The sequence below is a fragment of the Tamandua tetradactyla genome, chromosome 3 (assembly GCF_023851605.1).
Source record: "Tamandua tetradactyla isolate mTamTet1 chromosome 3, mTamTet1.pri, whole genome shotgun sequence".
NCBI classification, from domain to species: Eukaryota; Metazoa; Chordata; class Mammalia; order Pilosa; family Myrmecophagidae; genus Tamandua; species Tamandua tetradactyla.
This window is the reverse complement of record NC_135329.1, coordinates 153869808-153890498: the sequence shown is the minus strand read 5'-3', so window position 1 is coordinate 153890498 and position 20691 is coordinate 153869808. Positions and strand designations below refer to the sequence as shown.

Here is a 20691-nt window from a genome sequence, read left to right as displayed (position 1 = left end):
CCATTCATTAACAGCTTTATTCAGTTTCTGTTATATACCTAATATAGACAGAATTGTGTCCTCCAGAAAGATATATTTAAGTGATCACTCTCTTTTCCATGAATGTGATCCTATTTGCAAATAGGATCTTTGAAGATGAGAGCAAACTGGATTAGGGTGGGTCCTAATCCAATATATTAACTGGTATCCTTATTAGAAGGGGAGAATTGGACCCAGGCAGAGAAAAGATGGTCATGTGACAGTGGTAGAGAGTGAATTATGCCATCGCCAGAATCCTATTGACTTCAGAGGAAGCATGGTTGGCCCTGCTGACACCTTGATTTCAGACTTCTATCCGCCCAAACTGTCAAACAATAAATTGTTCTCATTTTCAGTCACTCAGTTTGTGATACTTTGTTACAGCAGCCCCAGGAAAATAAGACAATACTTTGCACTTTTTACTTCAATACTTCATCCCCACTCTTACCCAAACAGAGGCTTTATGGCATGCAAAATAAAATAGAACCTTTGTGCAGGTAGGAGACTCAGGTGTCATCTTTTATCCCAACATCCCTTTTGCAGCCCCCAGTTACCTTTTTTAGTATCTTTCTGGGGAGAGGGAAGCTGATCTCCATTTATTCCTGAGCCATTCACTTGGCAGCTGCTTCTCTAAAAGGTATTCTTGCCATGTCCTGATTTTCCCCAAGAGCCCTTTCCATACTTCCCTCTTGCCACCATCCTAAGCTCTTTACTCCCCCAAATTCCCAACTATCAAAGGACTGGCAGGGAAGCCTTCATAGAAGGTCTGCGGCAGTGGAGGAGGTTGCTTATTAGTTTAGAACACAAAAGATATCCTAAGACAAAATAGCAGCCGTGTTCTTTAAATGTCTTTAGTCCTTTCTTTAATGACTAGATTTCCAACTGTACTGAACTCTCAAAATTTCTGTTCACTCCTTATTATCTCATCATAACCATGCTTGGTTTCCCAGAAGGCCTCATTTTTATAACCAAGCCCACTGATTAAAGTGTATCTAAATGAGTGAGGTGCTTCTTGAGTGCACGGCCCCCTTTAGAATATGTTTGTGTGCATCTGGGTACATCAATTCTACCATTTTTCTTTTCCTAACTGCAGGTAAAATAGACCCTATACTAATTATGGATCAAAGAAAATGGGTGCACAAGTGGTTCAGTGGAAGAATGCTTGTCTTCCATACGGGAGACCCAGGTTCGAGTCCCGAACCATGCACCTCTCCAAAAAACAACAACAAAAGATATATATATTATAATAAGTGAATGATTGTGATAGACATTTTTCTGAGTTTCATCTTGTGTTTTTTTTCCCTCTTGTCCTTCTTTCTCTCTTCCCTTTCCATGTTCACAAAGAAGCTTGTTAACTAAATTCTGCCTGAAGAACTGAGGGAAGGGAGTGCTTACTGTGTCATATATATAATTTCTATATATTACACTTAAGTACCTGATTGACAATAAATTCTCTTGATTATCAAACTTCAAAGGTTTACTCTTTTGACTTCGTTCTGGAAGTTCTTAGAACCTGCTTTCTAAGATTTATTTGAAATAAGCCAATACATTGTAGAAAACAGGTTAGTAAGTAAAAAAAAAAAACGCTTTTTTCCCACAACTCCCCAGCTTAAAATTACATCTTAAGAACAATTACACGTTATTTAAAAAAAAAAAAAGATTTGACAAACCAATATTAAGACCTACTTTTAAGACAGAAAAGTTTCTCAAGATATTATGTAGCATCTCAATCCTTAATGAAGACATGAAAAAATATAAGGAAAGATAAAGTGATAAGTTAAAGTAATAAATGGGTGTCACAATATATCTGAACCCTCAGAAGAGTGAGAGAACATTAAAACAAAGTGGCTATATAATTAAAGAGCTGAAGATTATACAATGATACCCTTTTCATGGAATTCCAGCTGCATCAGGGCCCATTAATTTTTAGTAAATGAGGTTCCACTAATGTTCCTTAGTCTTTAGCTTGAAGCTTCTATAAAAATACACTTTAATTGATTTTAAAGATTTAGACATATTTCACAGACACTAATTCCTAATGAAATGGGAATAATCATTATTACTCATTTTCATTTTCGCATACTTGCACAGACCTTAGAACTATTGGATACGTCGTTTTTATAAATATTTATTAAGACCTTCGTCACACTCTGGAATTGGTTTTGTATTTATCTGCCTTCTATAAAAGCAGGTAAACAGAAGCATGGAGAAATTAAATACCATAAGAAAGCTAAAGATACTAAGGCAATCTGAGTCTAAACTACCATCCCTAGAAACTATCTCCTTTCTATGGGGCTTCTTAAAACAAAAGCGTTTTCCAATTAAGAAAAGCAAAGGCGAATGTCTAAAATTCAATGGCAGGGTAACATTTATACATCAACACATTATTCTCCTATGACAATTTAGGCAGTAAATTATTAAGGCTCTATAAGACTGCCTCTAAATTAAGATTGAGGACCAATATAAAATAAAACTCTATCCTCCTCACAGAATTAGGCTTTTTATAGTTACCTCTTTATCCCCTTAAACTCTATTTTATTTTATTTATTGGTTTTTTTTTTTTGCATGTATTCTTCTATTTTGCAATAAGGTCTTTATTTGCTTAGATAAAAGACAGAAAATGATCCCACTAATTCTTCCCAAATTAAAGTTTTACAGTAAAACTGCTATTGCCTCTTTATGGTCATTGCTTTTCCTCAAGAAACAAGTTTGAATTTTAAATACCACCATTAAAAGCCAGAAAAATAAGATCACTTCTTCAGCTTGTGCCCAATGTGCACTGGGGGCCTCCTTTTCAAACGTGTGATTACATTTTCATGCAATCTCAGCAATAAAAACTTCTCCTCCAAATTACTTCTTATCCTAACAACCATGTGGCCCCTACAGAAATGAAACTTTACTGCAGTTTAGGGGCGGGGGGAGGGTTGTTGCATTCAGAATATTAGCTGCTTTAATCTGCAATGCGTGCCTCTTCATTTGTTATCCCCTGCAAACAAAGAGCTCCACCTTTCACTAGCATCCTTGAAAAGCAATTAAAGATGGGTGAGTAGCTTTTCAAGTCATCTGCCCAGCTGAGGAATCAGCCATTGACAGCTGGACTGATAGAATATTGTGAGCCGTCGAAGGAAACCCATAAGAACCATATGGAGTGACATACCAACACTTTTGACGTGCCCTTCAGAAACCCCACAGCTGTTGGTGTTGGCACAGCTGTAGGTTATTAGGAAGGGGCCTTAAATGAACCGGGAAGCCCTCTTTAGGGTCATTCACTATCATAATAATGTTAACTAAAACCTGCTGGCGGTGAAGCAACTTAGTAGAGAACAATATATCCCTGTTTTCTGATAGCTGACAGAAGCTACAGGGAGTTCTCTTTTATCTGTGTGTGTTCTGAGAAATTCATTTTATTTCTGAGTCTTATAGTGACCTCCTGGGGCTAATAAATTGGCTTTTTGCCTAATGCATAGCTCTTAAAATTCCAAAACAGTCCTTTATTACACTGAATTTAAATTGAACTACACACAAAATAACAAGGGGACCACTACAAAATGTCTTGAAAACCTCAGTGAATTTAATCAAATAAAATCTTAATTCATAACCTTCGTGAAAGTTTTGAAATACCATCCTGGGTATCCAAGGCTCCATTTGAGATGAAGTTATAGGGGTAGGAGTCCTGCTCCCCAATTTATTTATTTTACTATTATTGATAACAGGTTAAAAAGATTATCTTTTAGTAAAAGTCAATCATTCAGTGAAAAGTTGCTTTAAGATAAACTGCTTAAATCTTGCTACAATTGAAAAGCCACGCTCTTTTCCCATTTGAATTTCAGGCATGTCAATGTTTATAAGTATGTTATGATACAATAAGGATCACTTTATAGTCTAAAAATAATCAATGACTCTATTGTTCCTTCAACACTTAGTAAGCACCTGTTATGTACAAGAGCCTGAGATACAAGGGGGTTATTACATGTGGCTTGACTAAAGAACTTTTGTTTCTAGACAAGACTAAGGGAAATGAAGTCAAATGTTAACCAACATTTGGCTTCTGCATCAAGTCAATAAGGGAATGCCACAGAATCATTCATATATTTCATTACAATGTAATGATCATATTTTTCTAATACATGCAGATGCTTTACCCAATGAGGCTAATATTACTGAATGAATAAAAGCACTTAATCAAAAGCAAATTCAAGAAAGAAATAAATCTATTGAATACAAGGAAAGAAAAGTTTTCTTTTCCTTCTTAATTTTTATTGAATCTCCATAAATGAATATTTATATTCATCGGGACCGATCCAAATAAAAATGTGTTACTTTCATGCAACACCATTCTTTGTCTTTACTACCCACAGTTGTGATTCTCCATCCACAAACAATAGCGTGTGGCACCCATGACCAACGAGCAGTGAGTTGAGGGGGAGTCTTATGGGCAAATGTGTTGGAGGACATTTTGCTGCAGGTGGAGATAGACTATCCAATTATAGAAGACTCCATTGATTTCCCTCTTTAACTTGATTTCAAAATATTTCTGGTTTCAAAGCTCTGACCAAAATGAACTCAATGATGTAAGTTGCACAAGGAAAGAGAAACCATACATTAATTTACCTTTGCACAAAAACAGTGGCATCATTCTTCCTTCATCTTACACTGAGTGAAGGTTTGCATATACAATATCTGCTTCTACCCACAAGAGAAGACAGTGTGACAACTAAATTCTTTTTACACACATCAGTTTTAAAAGAGACACTTCTCTGAATGGAAACCAGTCCCTCACAAAGAGGCCACAGAAGCAAGAATTTTTGAGGCCCACTTTGGCGAGACTCCAGGTCTTGGGTCTTAGCCTTGCCAATGTCTAAACGAGTGAGTGACTACTCAAGGCTAAATGGAAAGGAAGTGACTGTAACTTTCTATAGATTAAAACATTTGAAGACCCACAAGAAACAGATATGTCCACTATTTTCGAAGTGTTAAAAATACTTGGGATATTTTTGCTTTCTATGTGTTGCACGGCTGGGAGGCCAGACATTCTTGGTTTGCCAGATTTTGTGCCAGTTTATACCAGCTGTCTCAGGCTATTTTGAATAGCAACCCCTTTTCTTTTCAAACCTGCCCTGGCAGCTTGAGTTCAGATTCTAGCTCCACTATTTTCTAGAAGAACTGAGACAAGTTGCTTGACCTCTGACCCAACTTTATTTATGAAAAATGGGAATAATGGTGCCTATTTCATAAGGATGTTGTGAGAACTGCCCTAAAGCCTACCAGGGGCTTAGACTAGTGCCTAGCCCCTAGCAATGCTCAGTAACGTCAGCTGTGATTTTGTATCATGGCATTTACTTATGTCCTGACTCACATAACTTAATTTTATGACTCACAAGGTATAAAAGAAGGCCATGAGAGATTGAGGGAAACAATGCGGAATTCCCCACCTGGGGAATTCCTGATACTCGGGCAAGCATTGGGGACTACCAATTTAATAGGCCCAGCCCTTAGCCTTGGGGCTTGCCCTCATGAAACTTATTCCTGCAAAACAGACTCTAAGACTACTTATGATTATGCCTGAGTCACCTGCAGAGAACTTTTCTTTTTTATTTTTATTTTCGTTTTTCTTTTTGTTGCTCAGACCTGGCCTTTCTCTCTAAGCCAACTCTGAAAATAAACTCTTCCCCACTACATGGAACACAACTCCCAAGGATAAGCTCCTGGCCCTGACAACACGGAATTGAGAAAGGTTCTTGACCAAATGGGGGAAGAGAAAGAAATGAAACAAAATGAAGTTTCAGCGTGAGAGATTTCAAATAGAGTCAAGTGGCCATTCTGGAGGTGATTCTCATGCATTACATAGATATCCCTCTTTAGTTTTTAGTGTATTAGAAAAGCTAGAAGGAAATGCCTGAAACTGTTGCACTATAATCCAGGAGTCTTGATTCTTGAAGATGATTGTATAGCTTTTATGGTGTGACCATGTGATTGTGAAAACCTTATGGCTGGCATTTCCTTTATCCAGTGTATGGACAAATGAGTAAGAAAATAAAGACACAAAATAGATAAATAATAGGGGGGATAAGGGGTATGGGATGATTTGGGTATTCTTTGTTATTTTTACTTTGGGGGAAGTAATGAAAATGTTCAAAAACTGATTGTGGTGATGAATGCACAACTATATGATGATACCATGAGCCACTGACTGCATACTTTGCATAATTATATGGTGAATATAACTCAATAAATTGCATTTAAAAGAAAAAAAAAGGCCTCATAGCATTCTCTTCCATTTTGGATTCATCATTATATATAAGTAAATATATATGTTATATGTATGTAAAATAAATAGATTTGTTATATAAGTGTAAAATAAATATCAGGTGGTAGTGCATATCAAGAGATGAGCATGTGCATAAACCTGGAGTACAAAAGAAAATATCAGATGGTTCTTAAAAACTGGAGCTTTGCATATAAAAAAATAAATAAACATGGAGTGCAATATTTATTCAATAAATTTATTCAACTGCATACTAAGATGCAATTTTTCTTTTAACAATTCTCAATTCAGAAAATAGCTAGCAAACAATGTGTATACGTACTGTGGTATCTTCATGTCCAAAATAACTTGTTTTGAGGATCAAGGGATATGAAATTATGAAATATGATATTTGAAAATAGAAAATACATGCACACATGCATATATATCTTATATGTATATATGCCATATACACACATATGTATATAAATGATAAATACAATCTTTTCATGTGTGTTGAGTGACAATTCATAAAGATGTTGATGAATTAAACATATTAAAAATGAAAAGATAGCTTTTCAAATGAAAATGACAAGACAAGACACTAACTGGGAGAAGATAATTATAACACATATAACTAAAGGTGATTACTATAAAAAATATATAAAAACTCATACAGATTAATAAGGAAAAAAACAAAACTCAAGAGAAACATGGTCAAAAGACATGAACAAGTATACCGAAGAAAATACATCTGTCCAATAAACAAATGAAGTTAATCAATCTCATGTAAAATCTGGAAAATTCACATCAGATCACTAGACAAACCATTATTCAAAATTTCTGGCAAAAATTAAGAAGACTGACAATATCAAGTATAAGAAAGTGTAAGTTGTCTCAGCCAGTTTTTAAAAAATAATTAGAAAATTGTAAATTTTGTAGAGGTGAACATTCACCTATCTTATAGCCTAGAAATTGTCTTCCAAGGCAATTTACATATACACATATACATAAACACAATATACATAAGGTAAATATTTGCACATGTGTACCAGGGACACAAGTAAGACAGCTCCTGCATCACAGTTCCAAATAGCAAAAGCTATGACAATCTCAAGTGCCCTTTGAAGGAGAACAGATAAATAAATTGTGGTATATTTTCACTGTATATTATGAAGCAGTAAATGAATTACAAAAACAATATGGATGAATCTTTGTTAAATGAAAAGAGCAAAATTAAACAAACAAAAACAAACGATGTATTTTGTAACTATACGTATGTAACTGTGTTCATGTATATGTGATAAAACTATGTTTAAAAAAGAATAACATAGAAAATTCAGGATGAGCTGTTTACCTTTTGCGAGAGAGGGAAGAGAATAAGGATGGGGTGAAAAGAGCATAGGGAATTTAAGATGCATGTAACAATTCAGTCAGGGTAGGTTGTAGGCTCATAGGGGTCTTCATATTTAAAAAATAAAAAGTACCGTGGTTATCCCAATGATGCTGATGTCTTCTGCACCAAGAGTTATGATTTGGGGACCTAGAAAATATATGATTCCCCTTAAAAGATTAATGGCAAGTGGATTGTTCACGTTTACAGATTTGCCTTATTATATTAGTATCCTATGACTGCAAGTCCATATGTTATTACTCCTTCATGCCAATGTCACATGTCAAATGTAAGTATCAAAAGATAAAAGTTTACATAATAGAAAAGTGTTTTCTAGTTTACAAAATCCACTATGATCATTGCATCTTAAAAGGCAATAGACACTATAGCTGATGCCAACAGAGAGATTCATCAAGTGGTTGGGGAAGGCCAATGAGATGGTAGAAAAAGGAAACAGATTTATTTAAAAAAAAATTTTTTTTTAAAAACTAGAGAAGGCCATTTGCTTTTCTTTTCCCTCTTGCCAATTACGTTTATTCTGCAGTTTATTAACTGCCGTGTATGAGGTGGGCTCCATGTTCCTAAAGATTAGTAATCTTTAGGGATGGCAGAATGAAGTCCACTATCAACATCCTTAAATATAATGTATTTATGTGTATAAGTGCAATCAGAGGTAAACTGTACGGTCCTAAATGTTTGTTTTTTTTTAAAGAAAAGCTCATAAAGAAAAAATCTTTTGAAATGTATTCTTCTAATTATTCAATCCACATTTGATTAAAATGTTATAGAAAAACATACCTCTTTAGCACATTTTGCCTTGTGCTTGGTAATTTTCAGTTTTAAACACACACACAAAAAACTGCTGTTATAATCAACTAACCCTTGGCAACTGAACAAAGATTAAATAATTTATAGTCGTAGATCAATAAAATATTCTAGGCAGACTAATATAAACACTACAGAAACTTAAATCCATAAATTTGAACTAACCTGACCAAAAAAGGTTCATCAATATGCAGTTGACTATTCACGTTTCATAATATTGTTTTGACTAATTTCAGAAATGAAAGGGCAGAAATGTTCTTCCTCAGAACTTGAAGCAGACTATGACAACAGACTTGGCATTTGATCATGAACTTCAAATTGTTGGTGCCAATAAATTCAGCTGAACAGCAGATGTGCATCTGTTTTTGACACGGTTGCTTCTGTACCCATGCTTTGTGACTCATCTGCTTTGAGCCAAAGAACTTTCTAGTTTAAGAGCAGCTGAGAGAGAGGCATAAATAGTTGGAAAGAGGGCAAATTCCTACATATTATTCCTTCATTCATATGATAAATATTTATTCTGTATCCTCTGCATGCCATGCATGTGCTGGATGCTACAGGATAATGTTGGACAATGTCAAGTCCCTACCCTCATGGAGCTTACATTCCTGTGGGGAATGCAGGCAAGTGAACAAAGAATTGGACTGGAGATTGGTGTGTATTATGATAGGAGAAGCACCAGGTGCCATGATGCTTTCAGCAATTTGGACTTTTGAAAATCAAAAACACATTCCTAAATCAGGCTCCTTGCATAAAAGTAAGCCAAACTTACTCCCATGGCTTGATACTTCTGAAAACCTGAAAGTCCTTTGGCTGCATCTTAGGTAGGGGTGGGTGAATGACTGGTGTTAGGTCACAGAAACAGCGATTAGAACTGGGAGGACTTTTCCTAGAGCAGGTTAAGTAGTATAGATTTCATCTGGAAAGTTATGGAAATCTTTACATGATCAGCCAGTGGAATGATTCTATTTATATTTTAAGAAGATCACTCTGGTAGTTTTGTGAAGAATGGATTGGAAGGGAACAAGTCAGAGGAGTAAAGGGAAAACAGTAAGGAAACTATTGCAGTAATAGAGATTCTGTCAGAATTAGAGCGGGAAGAAGCGGGGTGGGGGGAGGGGTTCTAGCACAAATCAAGAGGAAGAATCAATAGGATTGGGTGAGTGGTAAGGAAAAGTAGGGTTCCTTGCTTAGGTGAAGGTATAACTTTAAAAATAAAATAATGGGGCAGGCCATGGTGGCTCAGCAGGCAAGAATGCTTGCCTGCCATGCCAGAGGACCCGGGTTCGATTCCTGGTGCCTGCCCATGTAAAAAAATAATAATAATAATAATAATGGTTTAATCTAGACATGGAAGAAATATTTTCACCTTTACTCTGCTTAGATTCTACTTACAGAGAATACTGGAATAGGACATCCTGCCTAAGAAGCTGATGTGGATTATGGGAAAGAAAAGATATTCAGATGTTTCTCCATCCAATAACTATTTGCATATACACATATATACATCTAGACATTTATCTATTTATATATAATTCACAAAACAATTTATGTTTAAGGCAATTTAGGGAACAAGACTGTACTTTGCATACAGCTATTGGTTATAAGACTATGCAGGAAAAATTGTTTCAACAGGGTTGTTTTGGGATTTTGGTTGTTTGGACACCACAACTGTCATAATAGGGGAGTAAACTAAAATTTCAAAAATGTTGGAATTTTTCAGTTCAACAGTTCTCATCAGGAGTAGATGGTCTTGTTTAAAAAGGCACAGGAATGAGTAATTTTATTTATGTGTTGATAAACCACTAGAAATGTTCTAGAACATTGGTTCTCATACTTGTCTGCATATTACAATCACCTGGGGATCTTTAAAAAACTCCAGACCCCAGCCACATTCTGGGTCAATTAAAATCTCAACCTCTGGGGATGGACACAGGCATAATATTATTTTTAAGCTCCCCAGGTAATACCATTGTGGAGACAAGTTTGGGAACCACTCCTCTAGAAACAGGAAGATAAACAAAAAGGAAATGAAACTGCATTAATGGAATTGCATTTAATGGAGTTGGTACAGTTCTCAGACCATAAAATCAGATTTCTAAAAATATCTCTTTATTTTTCTATAACTGACTAAATTACTCTTTTAAGCCCTCTATTCCACTGGGTAGTGGAAGTTTACTTTCAGTCAATCCAAGGTTTCTCTCAAATTCTCCCCTCTGTTGTTTCTAAATGGGGTAGAGGAGAGTTAAAAAGTACCAATGCAGAAGGGAGGTTGGCAGAGATGAGCACCATTTAATCCCTAGTCAATACCAATCCTTATTGGCCCCAAAAGAGTCTTCTCAATACACGGTTCTCCAGGGGTCAGTTTCTGAGGTCCCCTGTGCAACTGCCCCATCCAGATCACAGAGCCTCTCAGGTCCCCAGACTCACTGGATACAGCCTCCCTATCCCAGGCCACAAAGGCAGATATTCTGCTCCTTCCCACTTCATACTGAAGTTCAGGTCCAGGGGGTGGAGGAGGGGTGGTAGTGGGAAAATGTTTTAAAATATATGTAGAAATGAAGAACACGTTCCATAATATACCAAAATGAAGAATACTTTCCTCGTCATTCACCAGTTATGCAAAGGATTGGTTATATTCATTAAAATTTGTTTGGCTTGAATTATTAGTATTATCTTCAACCTCAGTTTCTTTCCAGGAATCTTTTAAGTTACTTTTCTATTTTATGAAGGTAATTTATTTTTTATTTATTTATTTATTTATTTTTACATGGGCAGGCACCAGGAATCGAACCCCGGTCCTCGGGCATGGCAGGCAAGCACTCTTACCTGCTGAGCCACCGTGGCCTGCCCTGAAGGTAATTTATTTTAAAAAGAAAATTAATTCATAAATCCACTTAGCTGAACGTACAGAAACTGCAGTATTCTGCAATATGCTGAAAGCTAGCAAGTAAGGAGGATAAATTTGTCAACCTCTCTACTTCAGGGAATTCCTAGTATTTCCTCAGGAAACCTTATAATATGTGACTCACAACCAGTTGATACAGTCCCAGAGTCAATTCCTTTTTAAGAGTAATAAAATTTTCCAAAGTTACAAGTTAAACCCAATTAAATATGAATACTGCTCAGCAGTCACTTTGCAGTCTTTTGTCAGCTCCCATATAAGTGTCTATTCTATACACATCATCTCAGAACTGGGTCTCTAGCATATTTGAGACGTGCTGCTTTACGACTTTTTTCTTGATTCCTGAAAAAACTACATATTTAAGTCTTATTTTATCTATACGTCACTTTCTACTAAGATGCAACGATCTCCATAATAAAGCTCCTAGAGCTAATCAGTTAGTTAAACAAAGTGGTGGGGTACAATATCAACACACCCAAATCCGTAGTGTTTCTGTATTCTAACAATAATCTTAAGAAGAAATCAAGAAAAAATTTCATTCACAATAGCAAATAAAAGAATCAAATACCTAGGAATAAATCTAACCAACATGTAAAAGACATGTATATAGAAAACTACAAGATATTGATAATAGAAATAAAAAAGACCAAAATAAATGAAAGAGCATTCCATGTTCATGGATTGGAAAAGTAAATATTAAGATAATTCTTCCCAAAGCAATTTACAGATTCAATGTAATCCCAATCCAAATTCCAATAATATTCTTTGCACAAATGGAAAATCCAATCATCAAATTTATATGGAAGGGTAAGAACCTTGAATAGACAAAGCCATCTTTTAAAAGAAGAACAAAATTGGAAAATTCACATTTTCCAGTCTTAAAATGTATTACAAAGCCATGATAATCAAACATGGTGCTGGCACAAAGAAAGGCATACAGACCAATGGAATCCAATGCAGAGCTCAGAAATTAAAATTTATGGCCAACTGATTTTTAACAAGGGGCAAAGACCAGTCAGTGGGGAAAGAAGAATCTCTTTAACCAAAAAAAGGTGCTGGGAAAACTGGATCTCGAATTGCAAAAGAACAAAGTTGGGCCCCTACTTCATACCATATACAAAAATCAACTCAAAATGGACAAAAGACCAGAAGTATAAAACTTCTAGAAGAGAATGTAGGGAAGCATCTTCAGGATCTTGTGTTAGGCAATGGTTTCTTAGACTTTACACCCACAGCACAAGCAAGAAAAGAAAAAATAGATAAATGAGAGTGCATCAAATTTTAAAACTTTTCTGTCTCAAAAGACTTTATCATGAAAGTAAAATGAAAAGCTATAACCTGGGGGAAAATATTTATAAACCACATACTTAATAAGAGTTTAAAGTCCAAAAGACATAAAGAAATCCTTCAATGTAAGTGCCAGTTTTTATGTTATGTACCCCAGAAAAGCCATGTCCTTTTTCCTGATCCAATTTTGTAGGGGCAGCCATGTTATTTTAATTCTGATTCAATATTGTGGGGTTGAAACTTGATTGAATTGTTTCCATGGAGATGTGACATACCCAGTTATGGGTGTGACTTTTTGATTAGACGGAGATGTGACACTGCCCATTCAAGGTGGGTCTTGATGAGATTATTGGAGTCCTTTAAAAGAGGAAACATTTTGGACAGAGTTGACAGTGCCAACAGTAGAACCAGATGTTTGGAGATGCAGAGAGAAAATGCCCTTAGGAAAGCTGTATGAAACCAGAAGCCAAAGACCCCAACAGATACCAGCCAAATGCCTTCCCAGCTGACAGAGGTATTCTGTATCCATCAGCTTTTCTTGAGTCAAGACATCTTTATCTGGATGCCTTAGTTTTGACATTTTTATGGCCTTAGAACTGTAAACTTGTAACTTAATCAATTCCCTTTATAAAAATGGTCTTTATAAAAGTCATTCCATTTCTGGTATATTGTATTCCAGCAGCTTTAGCAAACCAATACAACAACAGAAAGACAGACAATCCAATTTTTTAAAAAAGGACAAAAGACTCGGTAGACATTTTTTTCCAAAGAAGGTATACAAATGGCCAAAAAGCACCTGAAAAGATGCTCCATCTTAACCATTAGAGAACTGCACATCAAAACCACAAGATACTATTCTTACACTTACTATTTAAAAACAAAAATTATAAGTGTTGGAGAAGATATAGAAAAATACCAGCACTCATTCATTGTTAGTGGCAATGTAAATTGCATGACTGCTATGGAAGACAATTTGGCAGCTCTTCAAAAAGTCAAACATAGAATTACCATATGACCCAGCAATTCCATTTCTAGGTATATCCACAAAATAATTTAATGCAAGGACTTAAATAAATATTTGCACATCGATGTTCATAGCAGTATTATTCACAATTGCCAAAAGATGGAAGCAACCCAAGTATGCATCAACTGATGAACGGATAAACAAAATGTGGAATATACATAAGATGGAATACTTTTCAGCAATAAAAAAGAGTGAAGTCCTGATACATATGACAACATGGATGAACTCTGAAGACACTATGTTGAGTAAAATAAGCCAGACACAATGGACAAATATTGTATGATCTTACTGGTATGAAATAATTAGAATGAAGAAACTCATTGAGTCAGAATCTAGAATATAGGGAACAGGTTGGGGACAGAAAATAAAGAATAAGGCTTAAAACGTTTAGATTTTATTTGGAACGATGGTAAAGTTCTGGTAATGAATGGTGGTGATGGTAACCGAACATCGTGAATGTTGTGAATCGCATATTTGAATGGACTTAAAATGGGGACTTTTAGGTTGTAAAAATGGCAATAGAACAAAATTTTTAGAAATTCATGTTTGAATTTTGTGAAATTTGTGTTTGAGTACAACACAAACAGTGAGCCCTAAGTTAAACCATGAACTATAGTTAATAGTATAAATATAAAAATGTGCTTTCATCATTTGTAACAAATGTTCCACACCAATGCAAGGTTTTTTTTTTTTTTTTTTTTTTTTTTTTTAAAGAGAGAGGGAGGAAGGGAAGGAAAGACAGAGAGAAGGAAGGAAGGGAGGAAGAAAGGGAAACATCTTTAAACATTTTCTTGTTTTATTATATTTTGTTTGTTTGTTTTGTTTTTTTACATGGGCTGGGGCCGGGAATCGAACCGGGGTCCTCCGGCATGGCAGGCAAGCACTCTTGCCCACTGAGCCACCGCGGCCCGCCCCCAATGCAAGGTTTTACTAATAGGGTAGAATATGGGAATCCTGGATGTTATCTGCTCATTAGTATATAGTTTAGGGCATGTCCCAGCTTCAGTAAAGTTTCTTAAACTATAACTAAAGCCCAGCCTACTTAGTCAGTAGCACAAGAGTTCAGAATCTTCCAAGAATCAACATTTAATTGAGTAGCACTTTCTAGAAAGGTTTCTCAACATCTGTGTGTTCCGGGACTAACCATTGTGGTTGGTTTGTTTTAAAATGAAATAAGGTGATATCAAAGCATTCATCATTCAGCAATACAGATGCTGAGAGTCTGAGTGCTTGTAAATGAGTACGATTAAGTTTGCAGAGTACTCGGTGGTCATTTATTTTCTATGTAGTAGCCTGCCTGATTGTTTATTATCTGATCAGTAGAAGCAGCTCAGGAATTAATACTGTGAAAGTTCAGGTTTAGTGCATTGATTCTGAAGATTGAGTGATAATACTTGGTGTCTGAAAGGGGAATTAAAAGGCCTCAAAATGAAAACAAGAATAATCAAGTTCCCTACCATTTTACTGAGGAAGCAATAGGAGGCTATCTTGGCTAGGATTAACTTTCAACATCCCAGATGAAATTCCTGTGCAATGAAACTTTTTCTCCTTAAATTAAGAAGATTTCAGATCATCTATTTGCCACACAATGAGTTTCCCCAGACACAGTGGGAATGGTATATGAGCCATGGGGAAGACAAAGGGGATGACCGACCTACTTTTGATTGCTCTTTCCTCTTTAATATGCAGATGGATTGCCCTTTCTAAGTGGAAACAAAACTGTTCAAAATCAGAAGATCTTCCATCCTATCTCTTTGCCAAGTTCTAAATGAGATTTATTGAGATTCAGCTATATTTAGGAACCATTTGCAAAAACTGTAGCATTCCCAGAGATGGTCATACATGATGCAACTTACAGTCAAGTAGGAACATATGATGTAAATATAAACATTCTTCAAGGCAGAATTCTTCAAGGCTATTCCTCAAGGCAGAGTTAAGAAATGTGCCACAAAAGAGATGGTTCGGAAAGTCTGTAGGAAAGTAAGGGGCATGGTGTAGAGAATCAGGAGGAGCTTGGTGGAGGATGGAGGATTGAGGTAGACTGTGAGGACAAGTAAGGTTTCAATAGATAGGGTGTAAAGTAGGCTTTCCTGGGATAAAAACCCTAAGAAAAGGCACAGAGATAAGATACAGAGATCATGATGGGAGAAGATGGAACAAGAGACCTCTCACCTACCAGAACATAATTATATAGGAGAGTGAGAGAAACACTGCAACAGAGTGAACAAACCGTCAGACCATGAGCTGAAATTAGTCATCGGATAACTTGTATGGCCTGCTCGATATTTAGTTTTCTTTTCTTAAGTGCAGAGGGAAAGAGAGAGAGTTTTATTTGAGTTAGTTACCATATTTAAACACTGATTATTTCACATAAAAATCTAAACGTTTGGCTTTTCTTGAAAAATCTGTGTGTCTGGTAGCTGTGTTGAGCCTTCATTCCCCATGTCAGTAATCAGGGGAGCCCTGAGCAGGCATGAGTCCTAGCACTTCCTATTGCCTCTGCTAATGTTTTTTGCCATTTATTATTCTGATGACACTGGTTTTTGTTTTCTTTGTTTGGTTGGTAAAGACAAAAATTTTTCTTCAACCTTGCTTCACACATTTCTAAGGTGCCTAATCCCTTTTGGTGTTTGAGATTTTGGTCTCCCACAAGGTAGGAAGACCAGAAGACATTAAGCATAGGTTGAAAGTATCTGTTCTTCCTTTGGCAGCCGATGGCAAATATTTGAAATGTGGCTGATTGGAAGCTGCTTTACCAAGATTAATCTAGAGAAGGAAAACAAAATAAATTCAAAGGGGAAAATTTAAATTGAAAATTAAGATTGAAAAAGCAAATAGGCAGTCAATTTATCATATAAGTAAGAGGTGAGGAGGGTTGGGTTTGGGTGACAGCAGTGGCTATGCTTCTGAAAAAAGAATACATGTCAAAGATACTGCCAAGTTAGAATCAAGCAACCTATGGAATTAGAAGAGATAGAAGACAGAGAGACAAGAAATTGAAGATGACAGGATAGAGGGTATATTAACAGAAATAGAGGTGATTGTGGTTAGTAGGAATTGCCAATTTTCCCATGGACTGTCACTTGCTTTGGAGAACACTGAATTTATGCTACTTGTAGAATATCCTGGTGTAGAAATTCATCAGGACATGGTGTCATACTAAAAGTCAATGTGGCATGGCACTTAAAAGATGGGTTTTGGCACAGAACTCAGATTTTTCATCTATAAAAATGATTATATACTTGATCCTACTTGCTTTGAGGGGTCTAATTGAAGACACATGTAATGTACAAGTGAGTGATCAATAAAAAATAGTTATTAGAATTTAGAATTAATCACATGAGAATTGCCATGGTAGCTGAGAAAATGGAAGAAATAATCAAAGGAAAGTCTATAGAAGGAGAACATGTGATGTGAATGTCACTCAACTACTAAAAATTTAATAATAATTCAGTGAACCATTTGGTGGTTTTGGATTCCAAACAGCCTGACAGTCAGAAGATGTGGAGCTAGGGGCCAAAAGACCTCAGGGACATGATACACCTGGTCTTAAATCATGAGGAGCCCTCTCTGTTTCGACACATTGGTTATTTAACTCTGTTCCAATATAAATGACTAGTACACTTACCTCTAGTCATGTCTACTGACCTTATAAGATGCCACTTGACAGAGAGAACTGCTGAATCACATAAGTTTTAATGTCTGGATGGATGGATGGACAGATGGATGCAGGGATGGATACATGTATAGAGACAGAGAAGGAGAGAAGAGATGGTGTACTCTATAGTGCTGCCTGAAATCAAAAGGATTCTGCAAAAGATCTCACACTAAGTTAATTTGGAGATGTGGTAAAGTCCCGGTGCTGGTGAATTTAACCTTTATATATCCAACCTCTCACAAAAGTCAATGTTACTCAGAAGAACTAAAAAATTGGCTTGTGAGAGGGCCCAGCTTAGTGCCGATATTTATTCCTCAACATGACTTTGTAACTCTCTGTGCTGGTTTGAAATGATGTATGTACCCTAGAAAAGCCATGTTTTAATCCTAATCCATTTTGTAAAGGTAGTGTTTCTTCTAATCTCTATTCTGTATTGTATGTTTGAAACTGTAAATAAGACCATCTCCCTGGAGATGTGATTTATTCAAGAGTGGTTGTTAAACTGGATTAGGTGGAGACGTGTCTCCACCCATTTGGGTGGGTCTTGATTAGTTTCTGGAGTCCTATAAAAGAGGAAACATTTTGGAGAACGAGATTCAGAGAGAGCAGAGAAGAATAACATAGGCAGGAGAAGCAGAGTCAATGAGCCAGCAACCTTTGGAGATGAAGAAGGAAAACACCTCATGGGATGCTTCATGAAACAGGAAGCCAGGAGAGAAAGCTAACAGATGACGCCTTGTTCACTACGTGCCCTTCCAGCCAAGAGAGAAACTCTGACTGTGTTCACCATGCACCTTTTCACTTGAGAGAGAACCCTGAACTTCACTGGCCTTCGTGAACCAAGAAATCTTTCCCTGGATGCCTTTGATTGGACATTTCTATAGACTTGTAATTGGGACATTTTCTCGGCCTTAGAGCTGTAAACTAGCAACTTATTAAATTCCCCTTTTAAAAAACCATTCAGTTTCTGGTATATTGCATTCCAGCAGCTAGCAAACTAGAACACTTTCTTACTCTCTTGTAAAAGAAAAATAATCCATTTCCAATCTCTCTTCCATAAAATAGTAAACCCTTTAGCTAAAAATAGAAGTAAAGAAGCTGACGAGAGCACTGCTTGTTTGTAACATTTGAATGTTCAATTCAGCAGTGCCTTGGAACTTGGAATGATATGAACACTTCATATAGAAGCATGGACAAGTAATTGATGAACAGTTTCCACATATATTCCCTCCAAAGTAAAAATTGTTCACATAGTTATAAAACTTTATTGACAGTTGAAGAGATTACATAAATGTGGTAAGTTGCACAGCCATTTTAGTTGCTAACTTAGAAATTCATGAGGTGCCAGAGATATTTAGGTCAAATACTGAGGTTATAATATTAGTTGGTTATAGCCATGCATTTTTATAGGAATAAAAATATCCCCTAGAAAGATAACCAATCATTAGACAAGGATATAGGAAGTTAAATCTCAGTTTGCCATTTAGGCATTTACTTTTGCACCCTGCCACAAATTCAAACCTTAAACAAATATTTCATGGAATCACACCCCACTTCTCAGTTTACTTAACACATAAGGAAAGGAGATGAATATGGGATTAAGAAAACCTTCTGAACCAAAAGGGGGAAGAGAGAAATGAGACAAAGTAAAGTTTCAGTGGCTGAGAGAATTCAGAGTCCAGAGGTTATCCTGGAGGTTATTCTTACGCATTGTATAGATACCCCTTTTTAGTTTATGGTGTATTGGAGTAGCTGGAGGGAAGTACCTGAATCTCTTGAGCTGTGTTACAGCAGACTTGGTTCTTGAAGACAATTGTATAATCATATAGCTTTTACGGTGTGACTGTGTGATTGTGAAAATCTTGTGTCTCATGCTCCTTTTATCCAGGATGTGGACAGATGAGTAAAAATATATATATATGGATAAAAAATAAATAATAGGGAGGATAAGGGGTAAAATAATTGGGCAGATTGAAATACTAGTGGTCAATGAGAGGGAGAGTGAGGCGAATGGGATGTATGAGTTCTTTCTTTTTTCTTTTTTTTTTTTCTGGCATGATACAAATGTCTAAAAATGATTGTGGTGATAAACACACAACTATGTGATGATATTGTGAACCACTGATTATACACCATGTATGGACAGTATGTGTGTGCAAATTTGTCAATAAAATTATGTTTTTTAAAAAGGAGGTGAATGGATTGAACTAAACAATCTTTAATTTTGAGGAACTTTCCTGGTCTGACAGATTATGACTCTATAGAAATGGGTTCTGCAATATGTATTATATTAGCGCCCTCTTCTTTTTTTTTTTTAACATGCTTCTAAGTTACATTTTTTCGGATGAATAAGAATCTCAGGGGCTTTCACAAAACACCTTGATTAGCATTAATTCCCCCAATGCAAGGGGCCAGAAGGACTGATAAAATGCAACCATGAGGTTAAGGCAATTTCCCAAGTCTTCTCATGTAGGATAAACTTAGAGATTGCTTCCTAAGAGCAAAACATAATTTTCAAGAATGTGTAACTAGCCAAAAGAATCATAAGGGACCCTTTTAGCACTCTCTTGCCGACTCTCTCATTTGCACACATCCATCCCTTCGCTTCTGTTTCTTGGGACCACCCGGACTGATACAGCCTCCTACAGTTTTCTCAGCAAAGGCCAACATCTAATGGGATTTTGCTGTTTGTCAAAAACCCCTTATTTAAGCAAGAGGCAGTGGTGTAAAAGTTCTCAAAAACAAAATCCGAAAGTACTCCAAATTAGTATACACATATTCTGATTTTTGTTGCTCCCCTATTGGAAAGAAAGAAGCACAGGTTAGGGGCCAGTTTCTACTCCCTCGCACCACTTCTATCTTGATGCAGCTGGATTATGTCTAAATAAACCAAAATAAATAATCAGAACTGTTTCTTCTCCAAAGATGTATTGATTGCTCTTGTTTGACTGAGTTCTGTTTGGGATATACTGAAAAGCAGCTGTAGTGTGTAAAATAAAGATTTCTCAAGGGTAATTATAATATTTTCTAATTTTAAGGATGAGGAATTGAAAACGTATTTTGAAATATCTGACCAAAATCAGTTAATTTTAAAGTGTACACATATGGAGCAAAACTCTCTCTTTGTGACTTTCACTGCAAAAACGTTCCCTCTTTGAAAAGCTGCAAACTAAAACCATACAGTATCAGGCTCAGAAATCTGCTCTACTGATTGCATGTGACTGCTACAACAGAAATGTGTTCTAAATACAAAATGTTTTATTGACTCGAGCTGGACAAGGACCCCCCAGAGAGATTACAGAGCATGCCAAATTGATTTCAGGCAATTAAGATCCTA

General features: G+C 36.2%; 1 long non-coding RNA gene across 1 annotated transcript in view; it reads right to left on the bottom strand.

The window, feature by feature from the left end:
• Positions 1-20691, bottom strand: part of LOC143677834 (uncharacterized) — a 70282-nt gene that overhangs the window by 45475 nt on the left and 4116 nt on the right. The gene's annotated exons all lie outside the window — the stretch shown is intronic.